The 17,607-nt window shown below is 43.4% G+C and overlaps 1 long non-coding RNA gene across 1 annotated transcript in view; it reads right to left on the reverse strand.

Moving 5' to 3' along the window:
• Positions 1–8,272: 8,272 nt before the first annotated feature.
• The window catches only part of LOC134426696 (uncharacterized), a 57,749-nt gene continuing 48,414 nt past the window's right edge, over positions 8,273–17,607 (reverse strand). The window contains exon 3 of the long non-coding RNA XR_010030022.1: positions 8,273–8,807. This is a non-coding gene — a long non-coding RNA (uncharacterized LOC134426696). The remainder of the gene's footprint in view (positions 8,808–17,607) is intronic.

A 17,607-nucleotide genomic window follows, 5' to 3' on the forward strand; every position in this document is an offset into this window, starting at 1 on the left:
GGGGTAAACTGTAATGAAATATGGGCAGTGAGATGAAGACCTTCCCCTCTCCCCAGCTCATGTTCAAATTACTATTATAAAACCATTTCCAGCAAAGCCATATTTATTTGGCCCAGGCTCTAGGGCAAAAATTCTCTATCTGATGTTTAAATAATGACAACCAATTTGCAGGATACTGGTAATCTTTTGCCCACAAGCTGTTAAAAAAAAAAAAAATTAAAACCCCTTCTCTGCACACTCTTCAGCAGAATGTGAGCAGGCTGCAAAGTGGGAAAGCTGCAGAGCAGGGAGAGAATGGAGAATCACACCAACAGGCTGAGTGACATTGTGCAACCAGGAGCTGCAATCTGGAAGGAAATGCTACTTAAAAGTCCATTTTCAATAAAAACATTTGCCTTCACACCTGTAAGCTACACAGAATAACTTTCCCCCACTATTTTCTTCCTTTGTTTTTTTTTATCTTCTGGCTGAAGTGTTCAGGTTTGGGTCAGCTGGAACACATTCCCCTCCAGTGCAGCTCTTCCTCAGTAAAACAGGGTGGGAGCAGTGGCTCTGCAGCCCACCCTGCCTGGCACAGCTCCCTCCCCTGGGAGCAGACAAGGAACCATCCTTGCACAAGACAAAGAAAGGAAATCAGAAGATTTTAGCGCTGCTCTGAGCCCCAGCTGCACCCTCCCAGTTTAGCCAGGCTGTCCCTGCCCCATGGGGCTGTCTCCCCATGAAAGGTAGGGAGATGTTCCTGTGACCCTGTGAAAGGAATAACTGTGATCTTCCCCCAGCACTGTAAAGCTGCCTGGAACAGAGTTCCACCACAGAGACAAAATTCTCTGTAAAAATCTGTATGGCATTCAAGTAGTCTCTACAGAGCTCTGCTCTCTTCAAGTTCATTCCAATTAACAAGCTGGGTACTTACAGATAAAAAAAAAGAGCACAGTTATTTGGTTTTGCCTCATAAGCAAGAGTTAGTTACAAAAATACTTGGTATTTTTAGTACAATCTGGGATATTGTAACTGGGCTACATAAAATATCTCATTTTCTAACTTCTGTTTCTCAGCATCAAGATTAACTCTGTCCCTCTCTCTTGCTGCAGCCTGTGGGCTGTCACTGAAACAACTGCAAACAGGACACTTTGGTTTCTTCCTTCTGATCACACCTGATTAACTCAAAGTTCTGAATTTCAAAGAATTCCAGTGAGAAACTCATCCCTCTGTACTCTCAGTAGGTGAGGATGAAGCAGGATTATTCACCCACTGCTGCTGTCATGCACCAGCACAGCTGGCTCACAGCTGCCTTCTGCCATAAAGCCACTTTAAAGGACTTGATCAGCCCTCAGCTGCAAGAAGGAGAATGCAAAACAAACCTGCTGATTTCAGTGACATTTCAGGGACTTGGTGAGAGCCAGATCTGGGTGTGAGCTCTCTCCTTTTGCTGCCCACTGCTGTCTCCCACCCCCAGCACACACAACAGGAACTATACCAGGCAAGGTGGCCCCTGCAGAGGATTCTTTTCTTTCTTGCTGCACATCCCAGCCAAAGCTGGCCCTTTTATTTGGGGAAAATAGGAGCCCTGAGCACGGAGCTGTAGGATTCCCTCTGGCAGTAATTCAGCCTCACTGGAGACAAGCAACTTAATGCAATCTTAATGTGATAAACTGCTAACTTGATTGGATTCAATGAGATGTAAATTATTAGATTCAATAAGTACACAGAGACCATTTCACCTTACATTCTGCTCAAAAGGGCTCTGCCTTCAGTCTCTTCATCATTCCCCTTAATTATATGCAATGCATCATAAAGATGGGAACAGTTTGGGACTTGTGCTGTGCTCTGACTCCTCACAAGCATCCACAGTGTTCCCTTCAGGGCACTGTGTCTTTTATTATAACTTTTTTCAGAACAGCTGCCATCACTTACAGGCACAAACTGATCTTCAGCATGGTCAAATTTGATCTAAAAAAATTTATTTCTTCATATTTCTTCAAAATTCCCACATGTTGAACGCCTTCCAATGTGGATTAATTTTTAGTAACCAAAAACTTTGTGGCAACCAGCAGACTTTTATAGCTTCTTATTCACTGCAAGATTCTTTAAAATCTGTTCTGCTGAGCAAAGAAATCTGCACTGCCATTCCAAAAAAGGGGAAAAAATGATGGGGCACTAAATATGTACAAAGAGATTCACAAAAATATGAGTCCAAAGCAGTGTCTCTGAGCTTGTAAAACTCAAGTGGGATTTACATTCCCCTGTGGTTCATAAATATTTTGGAAAGATTTCTTCTTATAACCTTTTTCAGATTCTGACTCAGACAAGTGATTTTTAAAATTATATTTAACTGGCATATTTCTGATCAGAGAAAAGTGTTGGTTTACACTTTGTACCACTTACCTGCTCCTCACCTCTAATTTCCCTGTCTGCCATTTGTATGGTTTTTTACCACCCAGCTCCTCACACAGTATCTTCAGATGTTTCCAATTTACCAAGATGTAATCCATAACTACCCCCTTTTTTGACAATTAACCTTTGCTGTGTGGAAGGCACACCTTCCACTTTACAGAAGTTGCTTTTTCATTGAACAAGGACCACAGACTTTTCTTCTTCAATACATTGTCCTTCGTGTTAAAAGCCTTTGAGAAAATAACACATAATCTTTTGATCCTATTAAGAACACCACAATGTACCATTTAGCAGAGATCATAGGTATTCCTTCACTTCAGGCATCTCTGAAAGGAATTCTTGAAATAAAAAACGTCCTACTTGAATTTGTTCAACAGTTTTATACTGAATAAGGCTCTGTCAAAATAAAGATTCTGACCAATGTTCTCAAAGGATTTGTTTAAGAGTTCAAACCCAAATAAAAACAGTTCATTTCAGACTCCACACTTCAAGCTGACTTTTCCATTTTGTTCCAGAGATCCCAGGTGGTGTTAAGGCTGTTGCCCAAAATGCAGTCACAGGATGACATTCTCCTTGTCACCTATGGAACTGTTGTGCGTTTCCTTGACAGTGGTAACCAAATAATTGCCTGTGCAGGACAGATCTCTTGGGAAAACATCCAAGGAAGAGAGCAAGGGATTTCCAGTTCTCCTATAACTCATTGGCCTTCTGAGGAGAGGCACAAAGCCTAAGAAACTCCTCCCAAAATCTGCAGCAGCCCTGTTACACCCACACTTTGCTTCTCCTTTTCCAGGCTGATTTCTGCTGGCTTGACTTGGATTGGAGCTGCTCAGGGTCTGCCATCACTAAGGTCAGATTTTCAGAGTCCCAGCTGACACCACACCAGGGACACCAGCACAGCTGCCGTGGCCTCATCCTGCACATGTTTTATAGCATGATGAGAAGGTGGATTTGGTGGATTTGTCTCTTCCATCTGCTAAGGATCCAGCTTAAGTGTGAGAGGAGCTGCTGGTTTGCTCAGCTGGCCCTGGATGGCTGGGGTTTCACACAGGGCCCTTCAAATGGATGCCTAAGGCACTGGTGCCTCTCACTTTGAAGTTGTCATCTCTGTTTCTCCTCTTTCAGCTTAACACAGAGATTTTGGCATTTTAGTGTGCAGATGCTAAGCAGAGGCAGGGCTAAGGAGTCAGCAACACCAGCAGTACCCTCAAAATGACACTTCTGCACGTGTAAGAGCTGCTCATGCTGCTCTTTTCGCTCAGAGTAGAACTGGGTTTCATGTTCCCTGCAATTCTCAGAGATGCAAACCTGCTGTCTGACTTTGTGGGCATCCTTCATCTCATTTGTTCTCCTACACTCGCTGGCAGGTCAGTTAGTTCTAGTTTATTGCTGGTGAATAATGAGCCATTGCATTCCCAGCTAGAAAATCCCTTTGGGATGCAAAGCCACAAATGCTGCAGTATGGACAGATAGATAATTAGACGCCGGTTCAATGCAAAATCCACAGAAATCAAGACACAGGAAAGGAGGGAATATACTGAGGAATTGCTGCCCAAAAATACCCGTGCAACTTTTGCAGGGAACCTGTTGAAGCGACTCTAAAGTATTTTAGTGGTGGATTTGGGAAAAGAAGGCAGAAAAATAAGGAAGAGATTGGGAAATCCATCCAGCTCTCAAGCAGGACCTCTACAGCCGTCACCTCACCCTGATGGTGAGGGAAAATGTGAAGCTCTTGAGGACAGCCTGAACAGAGAGAGAAGCATTTTGGGGTGTGAGGTGGCTTAGAGAGAGGTCAAGCCTGAACAATCCCTTATCTGGCACTACTTTTACAGCTCTGCCTTTAGAAAATTACCTGCTGGTCCAGAACTGTGTGTTTCCTTCCCAAGGGCCTGCTGCCATGGGCTGCTCTGAAAGCTCAGGGAGGAGCTTTAGAGCAGCATTTTCACACAAATTGTTAATACTCAGCCCTAGAAACCCAAAGGAAGGCACTCTGCTCACTCTGCTAGATTAATACAAATGGGACTTTTATTTCCCATTGACTTGTGTGTCCTTAGCCATATTATCGCCTGGTACTGATGTGTAGCCCAAAGGACAGGATTTGAGCCCAGCTTTAATTAGTTTACTGTAATGAGCTAAACCACATTTCACCTTTGCAAGGAAGTAATTATTTGCACTCTTCTTGCTTTTCAGTACTTGCACCACCTTCTTCATTTGCAGAGGGGTGAAGCTACTGCCTGATTTATCAGCAATTCAGCAGGACCAGTACCTGTATACAGAAATGACAAGGAAAATTCCTGAAAAGGACACAATGGATCAGAGGTAAGCAAAAGGACAAACCCAGCCTCAAGACAAAGTGCTTTTAAGGCATGTCCCCTCATCAGTGTTGGGCTTTGGCAGGGAAGAGGCCGCTCTGTGGCTCTCCAGTGTCACTCTGTGTGCTGAGCCTGACAGGAGCATTTCCAGGAGCTCTGCAGCTCACACAGGGGCTGCTGGGGATGCCCTGAGCTCACCCAGCCCTGTGCCCAAGGCTGCTCCAGGGATGGCTCCAGGGACAGGGCCTGCCCTGCAGCACAGCCCTGCTGCTCTCAGCCAGCCTGGCAGGGGAAAGGACACGGGTCTGCATAGAGCTCATGGAAAATAAACAAAAGTGAGGGGTTTGAAGATGTTTTGGTTTCACAGGGCAGTTCCCCATACCTGGGGATTGTGCAGCAAGGTGTTTTTATGCTGGGATCCAGTGTACAGGAACACTTTCCATTTTCTGAATGCAATCATGTGAAGGATCTCCTTCTCCCCACCACTTTCCCTTAACTCAGAACACTTACATGAGTGTAAAAATAAGCTAAAATCAGAAACACAGACCTTGAAAAAATATTTGGTTATCAATAAGGTACATTCGGCATAGTTAGGGATGACATCTGCTACAGGGGAAGCTTTTATTTTTTACAAAAGAATAGGACAAATAAAATATTTATTTTTTAAAAGGCTGCATTTTTTCTTTAAAAGTAGTTTAGATCCTGCTTTCACACAATGCTAGCTCCTGCAGGTGCCAAGCAGCTCCTGCCCTCAGGGGAGCAAATGGGCCAGAGCTGCCCTGATAATAGAGATTTTTGTCTCCATATGAAATAATCACCTGTTTTCAAAAAGTATTCAGAGGCACAGTTGCCTAAGCAATTCTCAGTTCTGAAAATCCCACTTGTTTGTCTCATTGATATCTAAATAGCTTTTAAAATTTTGTTCTAAATAAAATTGAGTAAGAACCCCCCTCCTGGCTCAGCATACTCTAACTAAGCTCTTCCTGGAGATTTGCCTTTTTTTTTTTTTTCCAGAAAAAGTATTGCTGCTGCAAAAATTTAACTCAGGTTTTTAAATCACCTCATCTATAAAAAAAGGATAATATTAAACAAGAGAGCCATGAAATAAGAATGATCAAATACTTCCATGTGTTATCATCAATAAGACTGTAAATCTGGCCACACCAGTTCACTTCAGGGCATCTGCTCACATTTAATTGAATGATTGTTTTAATTTTTCATTGTTTAAAACCACTCAACCACTTATCAAAAGCCAGTTCTGCTCCTAGAGTTGGGCATAAAGACTTCTTGCTCAGCTCCACTGAAAGGTCCCTTTGTTTTAAGGATTCCTGGACCCTGTGAGAGGTGCATAAATCCAGACTGTGGGGTTTGTCAGACAGAATTCCATATGTGGGACCAGATCCTCAGACATCTCCTTGGGACTTGCTTGCTTTCATCAGAGGAAAGCTGGGTGCTCTTTCCTCACCAAAACTGTCAAGAGGCCATTTCCTCTCCAGCTTTTTGTTTATTTGAGGAATCTCAGAGGCTGAACTTCCATGAAATAATGCAGATGAAGGATTGGTGACTTCTCCAAACAGGTTTATGGACCTTTTTCTGCAGGGTCAGATGTTTCCAGAAGCTCTGGAGCAGCTGTTTCAGCAAGGTGGAGCAGGGCTGGCACTGGAGGTGTAGCAGTTACCTCATTAATACAAATGATGGCACCAGTTGACACCTGTAACACTGTACAGAAAGCAAACTCACCACCTCTACCTCAAAGAGCTCCCATTCTATCAAATTTTGGCAAAAAGAGAGAAGAAATCCTTGTCACAGCCCTGCTCCCTGTGCAGCCCCCATGCCAGGAGTTTCCCTGGCAAAGCCCCAGCCAGGAGCAGCAGTCAGAAATAAAACCACATTCAGGCTCAGCCTCCCTGGGCTTCACAAAGTGATCTTCAAAGCTCCTGCTGAACCAAGGCTCAGATTGTGTTTTTAATTCCTGCTGATTACACCGAGGAAGGTGAGGCAGTCAGGGGATCTCAGGTTGTGGCAAAAAAGCCAAGGGGAAGGAACGCCAGAATTCTTGCACACACATCAAAAAACTTCTGCTGTCTTTAGGAAAGCGGCCACATCCTCAGGAGTGCTGGGTCTGTCTCCATTGGTACTAAGGGCACAAACCAGTGCAGCACATTTAAAATCCAGCCTCAGTTGATTTTTCCAAGGCAGCTTTCCCTGCAGCATTCATGCCCAAACAACCTGATCTCCAGAATAACCGTTGTACATATAATGGGTGTATAATTTGTCAAATCTAAATGTCTGTACCTTCAAACTTTTTTTAATCATCCCCTATTGTTTTGTTTTCTTTGTTTAATTTACTTCTTTAATAACAACTCAATTTTGGAATGTAAACACTGTGTCAAAGCAAAAGTTAGAATGCTTGAGAAAAATGATTCAGCTTATCCAAAGCAAATGTCTCCAGTTTTTCTCCCAAAGTATTTGCTGAATATCATCTGAATTCACAGAAAGCTTCAGATCTGCTGAAAATGCTGTTGTTGGGTTTGGGATTTTTTTTTTTTAATAAAACTTTGCATTCACTGAAAGCAACTTCCCATTATGAATTGGCTCTATTGTGAGATGGATTCTAAAATCATGAGATGTTAAATAACAAAAGTGAGACTCTTCAGTCCTCTGGCCTTGCCTCAGCTCATCTGTGCAAGCTAATCTTTGCTACTCTGCAGTACAGAAACTTATTTTTTCTTTTAAATGAAACTGAGAATCTTATGTAATTGAATGACTCCAGCATCAAATATTGTGATACAATCTCAATTTGGGAGACTTGCAACTGCAGATGTCTTAGGGCTAAAACCCATCATTTCTGTGACTCTGCACTGATTGTGTGGAATTACTGTGGGCTTTCCTCAGTGCAGCAGATGGTGGAGGCTCAGGGGAATCAGTTCCAGGTCCCTGATTCTCCTGCCCATCCATGCCCTATTCTGCATCAAACAGTCCATTATTTTGCCCCTGGCAAGGAAAATGCCCCATTCTCATACCTCATGCTCAGAGGAGACACAAGCAGAGGTGCAAAGATTCTCCTGCAGTGCTCAGCCCAGCCTTCCTTGCATTGCAGAAATTTGCTGGGGTCAACCTGCAAATAAAACCAAAATAAGATGCTTTCCCCTCCCCAGCCCACTGAGATGGCAGCAGGAGCTGAGAGACCACCAAGATGGATGGGAAAACTGAGGAGAACTCCAAATTCATGGAATTATGGAACCTCTGGGGCTCAGTGCAAGGCTAATTGTCTACTTTAGGTCTTTGAGTGCAATTACCAGCACTAATGGTTATGGGGACCCATTCCAAGCAAGCACTATTTAAAACTCAGAACTGAAGAGTTTGGGATAATGCTAAAGCCAAGCAGATAATCTTTACAAAAGAAGAAAACAAAACTCTGATTACACCAGTGCCATGCCTGCCTGGTGTTATAAATGATGTGGAAGTTATACCAGGACACACAATACTGAGAAGGAACAATCTGGATTTTTATTTTTTTTTTGCAAATGCTGTCGGTGGTTGATATCCAGACATTGGTCATTAGATCTAGTTTTATTGCAGCCATAAAAGAAGTGAGTCAACAGCTTAGTCACATCAGGCAGGATATGCTTCAAGCACAGCCTGAATGAAAGAATGAAGTTAAACACTGAGAAATACACAGTAATTAGAAAAAGAACCTAATAGTTTATTCCCTAAACATGCAGGACAGGCTTCCAGCACCCTGAGAGGCAGCAGATGTGGGTTTAAAGGAAATAAGCTGGGCTTATCAGCATGTGTATCAGGACAGCAGTTTATGAGCTATCACTACAGGTCTTCTGGCTTTCAAGTGTATCAGGTATCTTCATCTTGTAAAAGAAATGCAAAGAAAGAGATGAAATCTGGTTCTTGTCCTACATCTGCTGCCTGTTGACTCCATTTGTGCAGATGATCCAACTACTGAGGGCTGTAGAATAAGTAAGAGAAACAGGTCAGCAGGCTCTGGTAACTTTACCATGGCACAGGGGTGATCCAGAAGAGTCTGGTGGATACCTCAGACCATTGTTTATTTATTTTAACTGAAGTAGCAGCCAAGCACTGTGCCTGCAGGAAGAGAAGAGAAAGATACAGTGAGCAGGATGGGAAGAGAGGAAGGCAGGAAGTTTCTGCAGGTAAGTCAAAATTATCATGTCACTGCAGGACTGGAAATAAATCTTCCTCAGAGAGCATGGCAGATTTATACCACTCTAGGCTTGACTCCAGGAGGATGGAAAGTTGGAGGGAGTTTTTCAGAGTGTTGTTTTCTTTTCAATGTGGGTACAAGACAAAAACTCAACACTGAAGAAGTTAAATGACATGCTATTCTCAAGGGAAACATGAAATATATACAGATATGGTCACACATGCCTCCTATGTGATGGCTAGGACTAGCATTTTCTATTGCAATAGAAATCACGAATGGGATTGGGGTTTTATGAGTAATACACTGGGGTGAGAGCAGGGGGCTCTGGATCTGCCCCTGGCCCCCTGGAGGCCATCAGAAGGCCAAGGTTTCTGTAAGCAGCTCACAAGGTCTTGGCACAGCTGGTTTGCAGCATGCGCAGAAAAGGACATTAACTTCTCCTTTGGGATCCACACATGCAAAGGATCTGTGAGGAAGGATCAATATGGGTAACAGTGAATATGCCCCCAGAGGACAGTGAATGAAATGGGGTTTGCTTGTAAGAGACAAGGTACATGGATAAAACCACCAAACCAGCTAAATTTTACACTCACAGACACCTCCTGCCCTGATTTCTGCTGGTTTGGTGATTCGCTGTCAGTCTGAGGCTGGAATGGAACCAGAGGAGCTGTGTGGGTACAAAATCTCTTCAAGGAGTGCCCAGTCAGTGCTGCTGTGCTGGGACTGCACATGGGGGAACAGTGACCTACAGGAGGAACCTTCCCCCAAACACGCACAAAGCCAAAGCTCCAGCTGAGGGGGAGCCTCCTCAGCCCCCAGCACAGATGGTCTGGCACCCCTGGGCAGGGCTGGGGACACAGCAGCAGCCTCCCCAAGGGCTGCCCTGCCCCAGGTTGGGCCAGTGGGACTCTCACACGCACAAACTCTGCTCCACCTCCACCTGGCTGTCACAGCATCCTCCGCCCAAGGGAACACCCCTCCCATGGACTGGGAGGAGCTGCAGCTCTTCTGCTTTATTCTGCTTTGTCCTCAGTGTGCAATTACCCATGACACAGAGTCATAAGACACAATTTACAATCCCTGCAGCTTTTTGGCATCCCACTGTATTGGCTTACAGAGAGAATTGGTAGTAGGATGCAGCAGATAGAGACAGCACTCTAATTACAGATTTACATTAAGAGGAAGGTTTAAAAGCTAATAGGACATTATTAGAATAATGATCCCTAGATGTTCTCCCAGCTGAACATCTGCCATTACTAATTAAAAACAAATTAAAGTCAACCTGTTCAACGAGAAATCAATATTTACAGAAACTAGATACCCCCCGAATGTTAGACATGGTGCTGACCTACAAGTCCCTTCCCACATGCCACACCAAATCAAGGATCTCAAAAACCACATTGGTTATAAATGAGAGCCTGTGCAAAAACCACCTTTGTAAAACTGACTCAGAAATTTGACTTATGTACAGCCTGTATCTTTCATTAATCAGCTGTCCAACAGTTTTAAATTATTGCCTCATAAAATGATAGGTTACCCACTTTCTCAGGCTGGGGTGTCATTTTTCCAGAAGCAGGTTAGAAATTGCATTTCGAGTGGCAGATGAAAATAATCTTGCAGCCTCTGCCTCCTCAGTTTGCATCCCTGATTGCTATTGAACTGTGTCATTTTGTGAACAGAATCTGCATCAATCTCACACATGGCAATGTAAGAGTCAGTCCTGGAAGTGAAGGCATACAGTTACAGACAGAAACCAATTAGGCAGAAAAATTACAATAGCAAAGAGCTTTGAAATCCATTAGCTACCTCAAACTGCAAAACAAGTGCTTATTTCATTGTGCAACCATCACAAAACACTACAAATCCCTGAAAGTGGGGAAACACTCAGCTGTCTGATCCAAAATGTACTCTAAGATCTACCACCAATATCATGCAAGAGAAGTTTGAAAATATGTGGGCTTATATAAAAATTAAAGGAAGAGCATCCAACCCACAGCTGCAGGCAACTCCTTGCTGGCACAGAACCCCATCAAAGTCTGCCTGCACAGCAATTAACAAAATTAACAGGGGTCACTTGCATCAGCTGGCCCAGGACGCTGGCTGGTACAAAGGAAAACAAAAAGGAAAGGGTTGAAATCCTCCTATGATTTGCCTTTCCCTTCTCACATAAACTCAAACCTATTAAAAAGTATTAAAGCCAAGTCTGACTCTGGAATTTAATTTTGCCATTGATCTGACAAAGCCCTTGCATATCAGCCACGAGGAGCATGAGCAGGATGATCAGCTTGAGGCCTCAGACTGGAGCTGCTGGCCACTGGCAGCTTCCACAGGCAAAGATCAGAGGCCCCTTTGGAAAACACTGTTCCTTTAGTGTCTGGAAGCAAAGCTCTGTGGTCAGTAAGTGCTCTCGTGTTCCCAGGCCAGCAGCAGTGGAAGAGAAGAGTCAATGGCAGAGGAGTCTCTGCTTTTATAGCAGTGCCCAAGTTGGACTTCAGGGGCCAATAGCAAGCACTGCATGACCCTGCATTTCTGATTCCATGGGCTGTATTATTGGAGACTTCTGTGTTTGCAGTGTGGGAGCAATAAAGAGCAAAGGCAAGAAATAAAGAGCCTCCGGGTGCTGACATAAAATTAAATCCTGACTTCTCTTTCAAGTTCAAGGTAGGAAAATCACAGCTGTATGTCTTTGTCAAAAGTGTGCCCAAGCACTAATATCATCAAGGACAGAAACTTTTACCATGTAATCTTACCACACACTGTATATCATCCAGAGCCTTTGTGGGCTTGGATGTAAAAGAAACTACTAACCCTCTTTAAAACATGCCAGGATTTGGCCCCACTTAAGTAACTTTAGATTACTGATGCCTGATCCACAGGGAGACCAAAACTCCCTTCAGGGCAATATCTGATTAAAGGAGAAACAGTTGTTGGCCTCTAGGAAACTGCAAATAATTTTTTGTTCAAACCCACAGGGATTTTTGCAAGGCCTGCTGAGCCAATTTAAACAGGGGGAAATATCTGAGAACCCTGCAAGAGTATTCTCTGCAGTTTTCTAAAATCCAAATCCTGCTCATCCCACTCAGTGAAGCAATCTGAGTGAAGTTGATGGGAGCAGTGCTCACCTGGCTCTGCTGCTGCACAGAGAATTGCTCCATGGTCTCGGCTGAGTTGAGCCACATCAGGTTGTTTGCAGTTACATCCCTCTCCCTACTCATGCTGACAAGTTCAATTTTTTCAGTTTGTTTTCCTCCCCCTTATTTTCCCCTTCCTTTCTTCAATGATGTGTTCCAACATTTTTTCCCTCCTGCCACAGACAGAGGCAGGTGAACTGCAGAATAAACATGAAGATATCAGAGCACTGCACCTGCCTGTAAAATGACATGAATTTAATCAAAACCATTTCTAGTCCCAGTGCTCAGGCACACGACTGGTCCTGTTGCTCTTCCCCTGGGCAACTGCTGGAGGTGCCCCTGGTGTGCCTTGGGCACGTGTTTGACATCAGCAGCAAGCACTGAGCTGAGCTGTAGGGGGATTGTGTTATTTGATTTCTGATTATGTAGAGCTTCCTTCCTTTGGTGCTCTCACTGACCTCATGGATTACAGTAAAGCTGTGGCTAACCCGAGACGGATTCTGCTTATGCCTCACTTATGCCAAAGTAAATCAAGAGAAATCATGGCACAGTCAGTGGAACTACATGAGAATAAGACTGGATATAAAGCTCATTAACATTTTTAATGGCACTACTTTTTGATTAAACAGTTACTCTTTTTATCTAGAACAATAACAACACCAAAAATTCAACCCCGAAGGAGGAAAATATGTGTCCACTGACAGACAAATTGCTCTTGCTGGAAAGTCAAAATAGGATTTTTTTATATCAAGGAAATAAAACCAAATTAATAGTGGCTTTTATAACCACTTAAAGCATCCCCCTGCAGGGATTTTTGCTGTATCTGCTAAGTGTGGTACCTAAAAATACCCACAATACCTAGAAAGTGAGAAAAAACTCAGTCTTTTCTTCTGATCATTTTATAATGGTTACATCTAATTCAAAGTGTATCAGACAAGAAAAGCAGAGTTCAAGGAAGCCAGAACCTTTAATCTACTTAATTAACAGGGGGGATAGCCTGTGAAAGCTTTATGCAAAACGAGAAAGTAATCTTATTCTGCTCAGGCTGGCTGCTCATTTGGTGGATGGGCAGAAGTTAACAAGGGGCCTGGAAATCTATTTAATTGGCCACAAAATCAGAGTCTGCATCAGCTCCTTTTCCTCAGAGCCTCACTCCCCTGTGCCTCCTGTTCCTTCCCACAGAAATGAAGGTGATGCTGCAGGACCTTCCAGGCTGCACTCAGCCAGAGGGTGCAGCCCCACATTCCTCTTCACAGAGAAAAGCAAGGCACAGTTCCCAAGAATATTCTTATCTCATTTGCTGTGCCTGTGTTTGTGCCAAAGTAGAATGCGGTGTGGAGGTTGTTAACCCACAGTGATGGTGTTTGGTTTCCTTGGCCTGTCAGGGCCAGGTGTGCATGTGTGTGTGTGTGTGTGTGTGTGTGTGTGTGTGTGTGTGTGTGAGTGTGTCGGGACAGTCGTTGACAGTCACGAGATTCTGTGCAGGGTGTGCAGGGTTGAGGGCTTGGCAGAATCGGTTTAGATGTAATGTAATATAGTATAGAATAACACAGTGTATAAAGTACTTAATTTGCCTTCTGATAGGATGGATTCAGATGCAGCATTCTCTCCCCTTCCTCAGGGGTTGCCTGTGAATTGGACAGGCTCAGAGGGCTCAGCACCCGCGCAGCTGCAGCGCTGCAGGGCTCGCAGGGGCTGCAGGGGTGCTGCTGTGCATGCCTGTGACAGGCACGGCCGTGCCAGAGCCACCCCCCTGACAAGCCACAGTCTGTAGGAGCTGTGTCACCAGGCAGTGACGCCTGTGCCACACAGGGGCCACTCCAGCCCCATGAACGGGGGCATTGACGGGGCCGGCGCTCGCTGCGCTACAGAAGCACAAAAGCTCCAACAAGTAACTATGGGGAGGATTGTGGATTTTCTTAAAGAAAAGCTCCAAATCCAAATTGTGTAGCTTATTTTGAGATGTGCAGGGAGGATTTAATCACACCAGCCAAATGTGGCATTTGCATAGGAAACCCTAAACTGCAGAACAGAGAACCTAACTTTGTGACTTGATCCTGAAATGAGGCCTGATGAGATTTAGCATGGCAAATAGTAATGCACTGAAATATTGTAATAATACATTTTTTTTCAATAATTAGTAAAAATTATCGGTACAATGATTTTAAAATAAGAGATAATCTTAAATGTTTTCACCCTTCTTGGTATTCACAGGCTGGAGTGGGTTTCTGCTCAGTAACGTGGTAAGAAAGTGTCACCTCCATTTGTCAGCCTTCCACTGTGAGCTCTGTGCATGCCACACCATTTCTGCAGTTAAACCACTTGGAATTTCCAGCCCAAGCAAGCTTGAACATTTGAGTACTTTCTAATCCAACTTTTTAAAACTACAGTAGAGGAAACATAGAGTCTGTGACACGAATCTCATGTGCTTTCTTTTCACCTTGGGGAGAGGATAAATTAGCCTCCACCTTCCGAAATATTTGTCAAGTAGTTACATTTTAATTCTAATTTATTTGTGTCTAAATCCAGCAAAGGATTTAAGCATATGCTTATGTTAAAGATATGAATTAGCCCAGTAATTCCATAGTTAAGCATCATACAAGCTCCTGATGGATCCTTTTCAGTTTCTTGTCTTCCAGAAAGGGTTTGACTTCTATTGTGTGCAACAGATTCATTTTATCTGAAACACCACCTATATGCTGACTATTGCAAAAGCAGCACTAATTTGTCATAACCACTGCAAGCTGGACAGGTCAAGTGAGTTTATCTCAGTGCACATTTCTATCAGATGTTTTCAATGTAACCTGAAAATATACAATGGAAAATCAGGTGTATCATCTACCAATTAAACAAAACACAGTTTGTTTTGTAACTCTTCTTTAAAACAACAGATGTTAGGTTAAATCTCATGTTCAGGCATTTATCACATCTGCTTTCTGTTCCCTTGGAAAATGTACTCACAATAGAGTTCAAATTAATTACAATGAGATTTGTCAGCTGAAACCTAAAAGGGAGTTCAGGGAATAAACATTCAATTCTAGAAGGAAATAATTGGTGTTAAAAAGCTTTAAAGTTGTTTTCAGTAGGTTCACATAGGCAAAGCTCCATTATAGATAGTGTTTGAGACCAGTTGTAACCTTCATGGTGTCTCCAAGGCGATTGGAGGCCAGAGGAAGAGGAGATGAAGAGAAGTCTGTGAGGCTGTGGAGTCTGAGGGTGCAGGCTGTGGACCTGCAGCTGCACCCACAGCCTTCCCTGGCAACAAGAAACACTTCTGACCTTAAAAATTAATAAATCTTCACTATTCTCTCATAAAACCGGAGCCTGCCAATGCATAGGCACTGAGGAGACTCTAGTAAAGAACTTGCATAATCACCTTTTTTTACTTTAACAGCTTTTATGAGAACATAGAAAGGTCTCCCTCACCTTCCAAGTCTGGAGAGACCTGCAGAATGCTATTGATAAGGACAGTTCTTTAACTCAAAAGGGGTACAATTTGACTAAATTATCCTGCATCCTAACAGTACAGAAAAATGAAAATATTGCTTTGAAGAAAAGGGTTTCATTGCAGCAAAATTATATACATCTAATAGGGTATAATCTAAGACTTGTCCTTCCTATAGGCAACATTTTCTCTGTAGCAACTCTGAGTTTAATTCCTGCAAGGTAAGACAGCTTTGATCAGACCCTAAACCAGTTCTCTTGCCAATGTCCCTGGCCTCTTGTAACTGTATTAAAATATTAACACACATATTTTTGGCCAAACAACACCTCTTCCTTTGAGAGACTCCTCTACCCTCACACAGCCTCTCCCAATCCATTTACACACTCCACCATTGCCCTCCCAGTTCCACCTTTGCTATCTTCCAGGCATTTACTCACACCAGTGTGTTGCAACAACTCAACATTTGGCTCTTCCCATCTCCCTCAGTAAATGGCATTTGTCTCTTGAAGTCACCAGTGTTTTGTTCCACAGCCCCAGTGCATGGGGGTGTGTGTGACTAACTTGGCACTCCATCCTCCTGCCCCCAGAATCACTCTCTAGCTGTTTAGGAAGGCTCATTTCCTCAGAAAAAAGTAAAAGAAAGCTAACCAAGTTGAAGTGCCTCTGGAATTTTGAAGTGAAGTACATCCACCTGTTATTGTTATGTAGCATGTCATGATAAAAATAAACTGCTCTTAGGAAAAGAATAAACATCATTCACTGTCTAAGCATGGGGCTGTTTAGGAGATGAGCTTCAGGAACTGCTCTCCTCAAGGCTCCAGAGGCATCTGCCTGTTTTTCAGCAGCAGAGCAGTGCCCTCCTCACCGTGGCCCTGATGTTACACATAAATGTCATTCCTTTAGAAAACAGCGAGAAGACTAAACATAAATACCTATAAGTAGAAGAAATCATTGTGGTTAGTTTTAAATTGGCTTTATTGACATTTCTGTCTGGAGTTCTGTTACTGCAGAATTCAGAAAGCAGAACAACCAAATTCATTTCATTTAGGCCAAAAGTGGTTTGAAGTTGTTTGAAGGGCAAAAACCTCTCCAAATACCATTTACACACAGAACACAAAAGCAATCTTTACCTTTACTTTGGGCCCTTAATTCTGATATATAACAAAGCATTTCACTAATTTTACTTCAGTGATGTAAAACCAAATCAGATGTGGAAACCCAGTTCATTCTGCTTTTCTTTGTGCAGCAAGGCAGAAAAGTTCCTTAAGAAGCTTCACTTCAGCCAGCTGAGGTATGAGGAGCAGATTTACTTTCTGTGGCCTCTCCATTTGCAGGGCAGGAGAGAGGGAACCATTAGTGCATGTGAACAAATTTCCCAGTTTTCCTCCTCTTACCACACAGAAACATGTCACGTGCATCAGGGCCTCCTGTGAGGCTCCACTGAGAGCTCCAGATGGGGAGAGAGGAGAAGACTCTTACTACAATCAGCTCTCCCCATCACATGGGCAGCTACCTGAACTGTGCCCTGGAGGCAATTCTAGCTCTGAGGAAACATATGCTTCTATTGTAGAAATAGCCCTCTCCAGGGAAGCCCTACTGCTCAGGATCAAAACCAGGCCAGTCTTCAAAGTGGCAGCAGCACAACAGAAAATAGATGGCAGAGGTTCTCCCTTTGCCTCCAGCTCCTCGTGGCATTTCACTGTTGTTAACTGCAAAGTTGAGGAACTCAGAGTGCTGCAAACTGCATGTGGCACTTTTAAACCATCACTTGCTCCTCTGCCATCCCCTTCTTTTGTGTTTTGTTTTGCTGATGAGCTTCACGTAGCTTCCAAACAGTGAGTCAGGCTCCCAGCCCTGCTGATACTGCCCCCAAGAAAAGGCTCCAGGAAAACTCACTTCTCTTTCAGGAGGCAATAACAGACCTCTTTCTTCCTCAGGTCTGCTGCAGAAAGATGAGAAGAACTTAAAAGAAAAAAATTTTAAAAGTTCAATAGGTGGGGGAAAACCAGACAAAGCTGAATTCACAGGACTTTGTGCTATATAATCACCCCCACACACACTGCTGTATACACTTCTGCTGGTTGTTTGAATGAATGCTTTAGAAAATACTCTTTTCAAAAGGAACACATCCACATAAAAGCTGTA

This window comes from Melospiza melodia, chromosome 18, assembly GCF_035770615.1.
Source record: "Melospiza melodia melodia isolate bMelMel2 chromosome 18, bMelMel2.pri, whole genome shotgun sequence".
Classification (NCBI taxonomy): Eukaryota; Metazoa; Chordata; class Aves; order Passeriformes; family Passerellidae; genus Melospiza; species Melospiza melodia.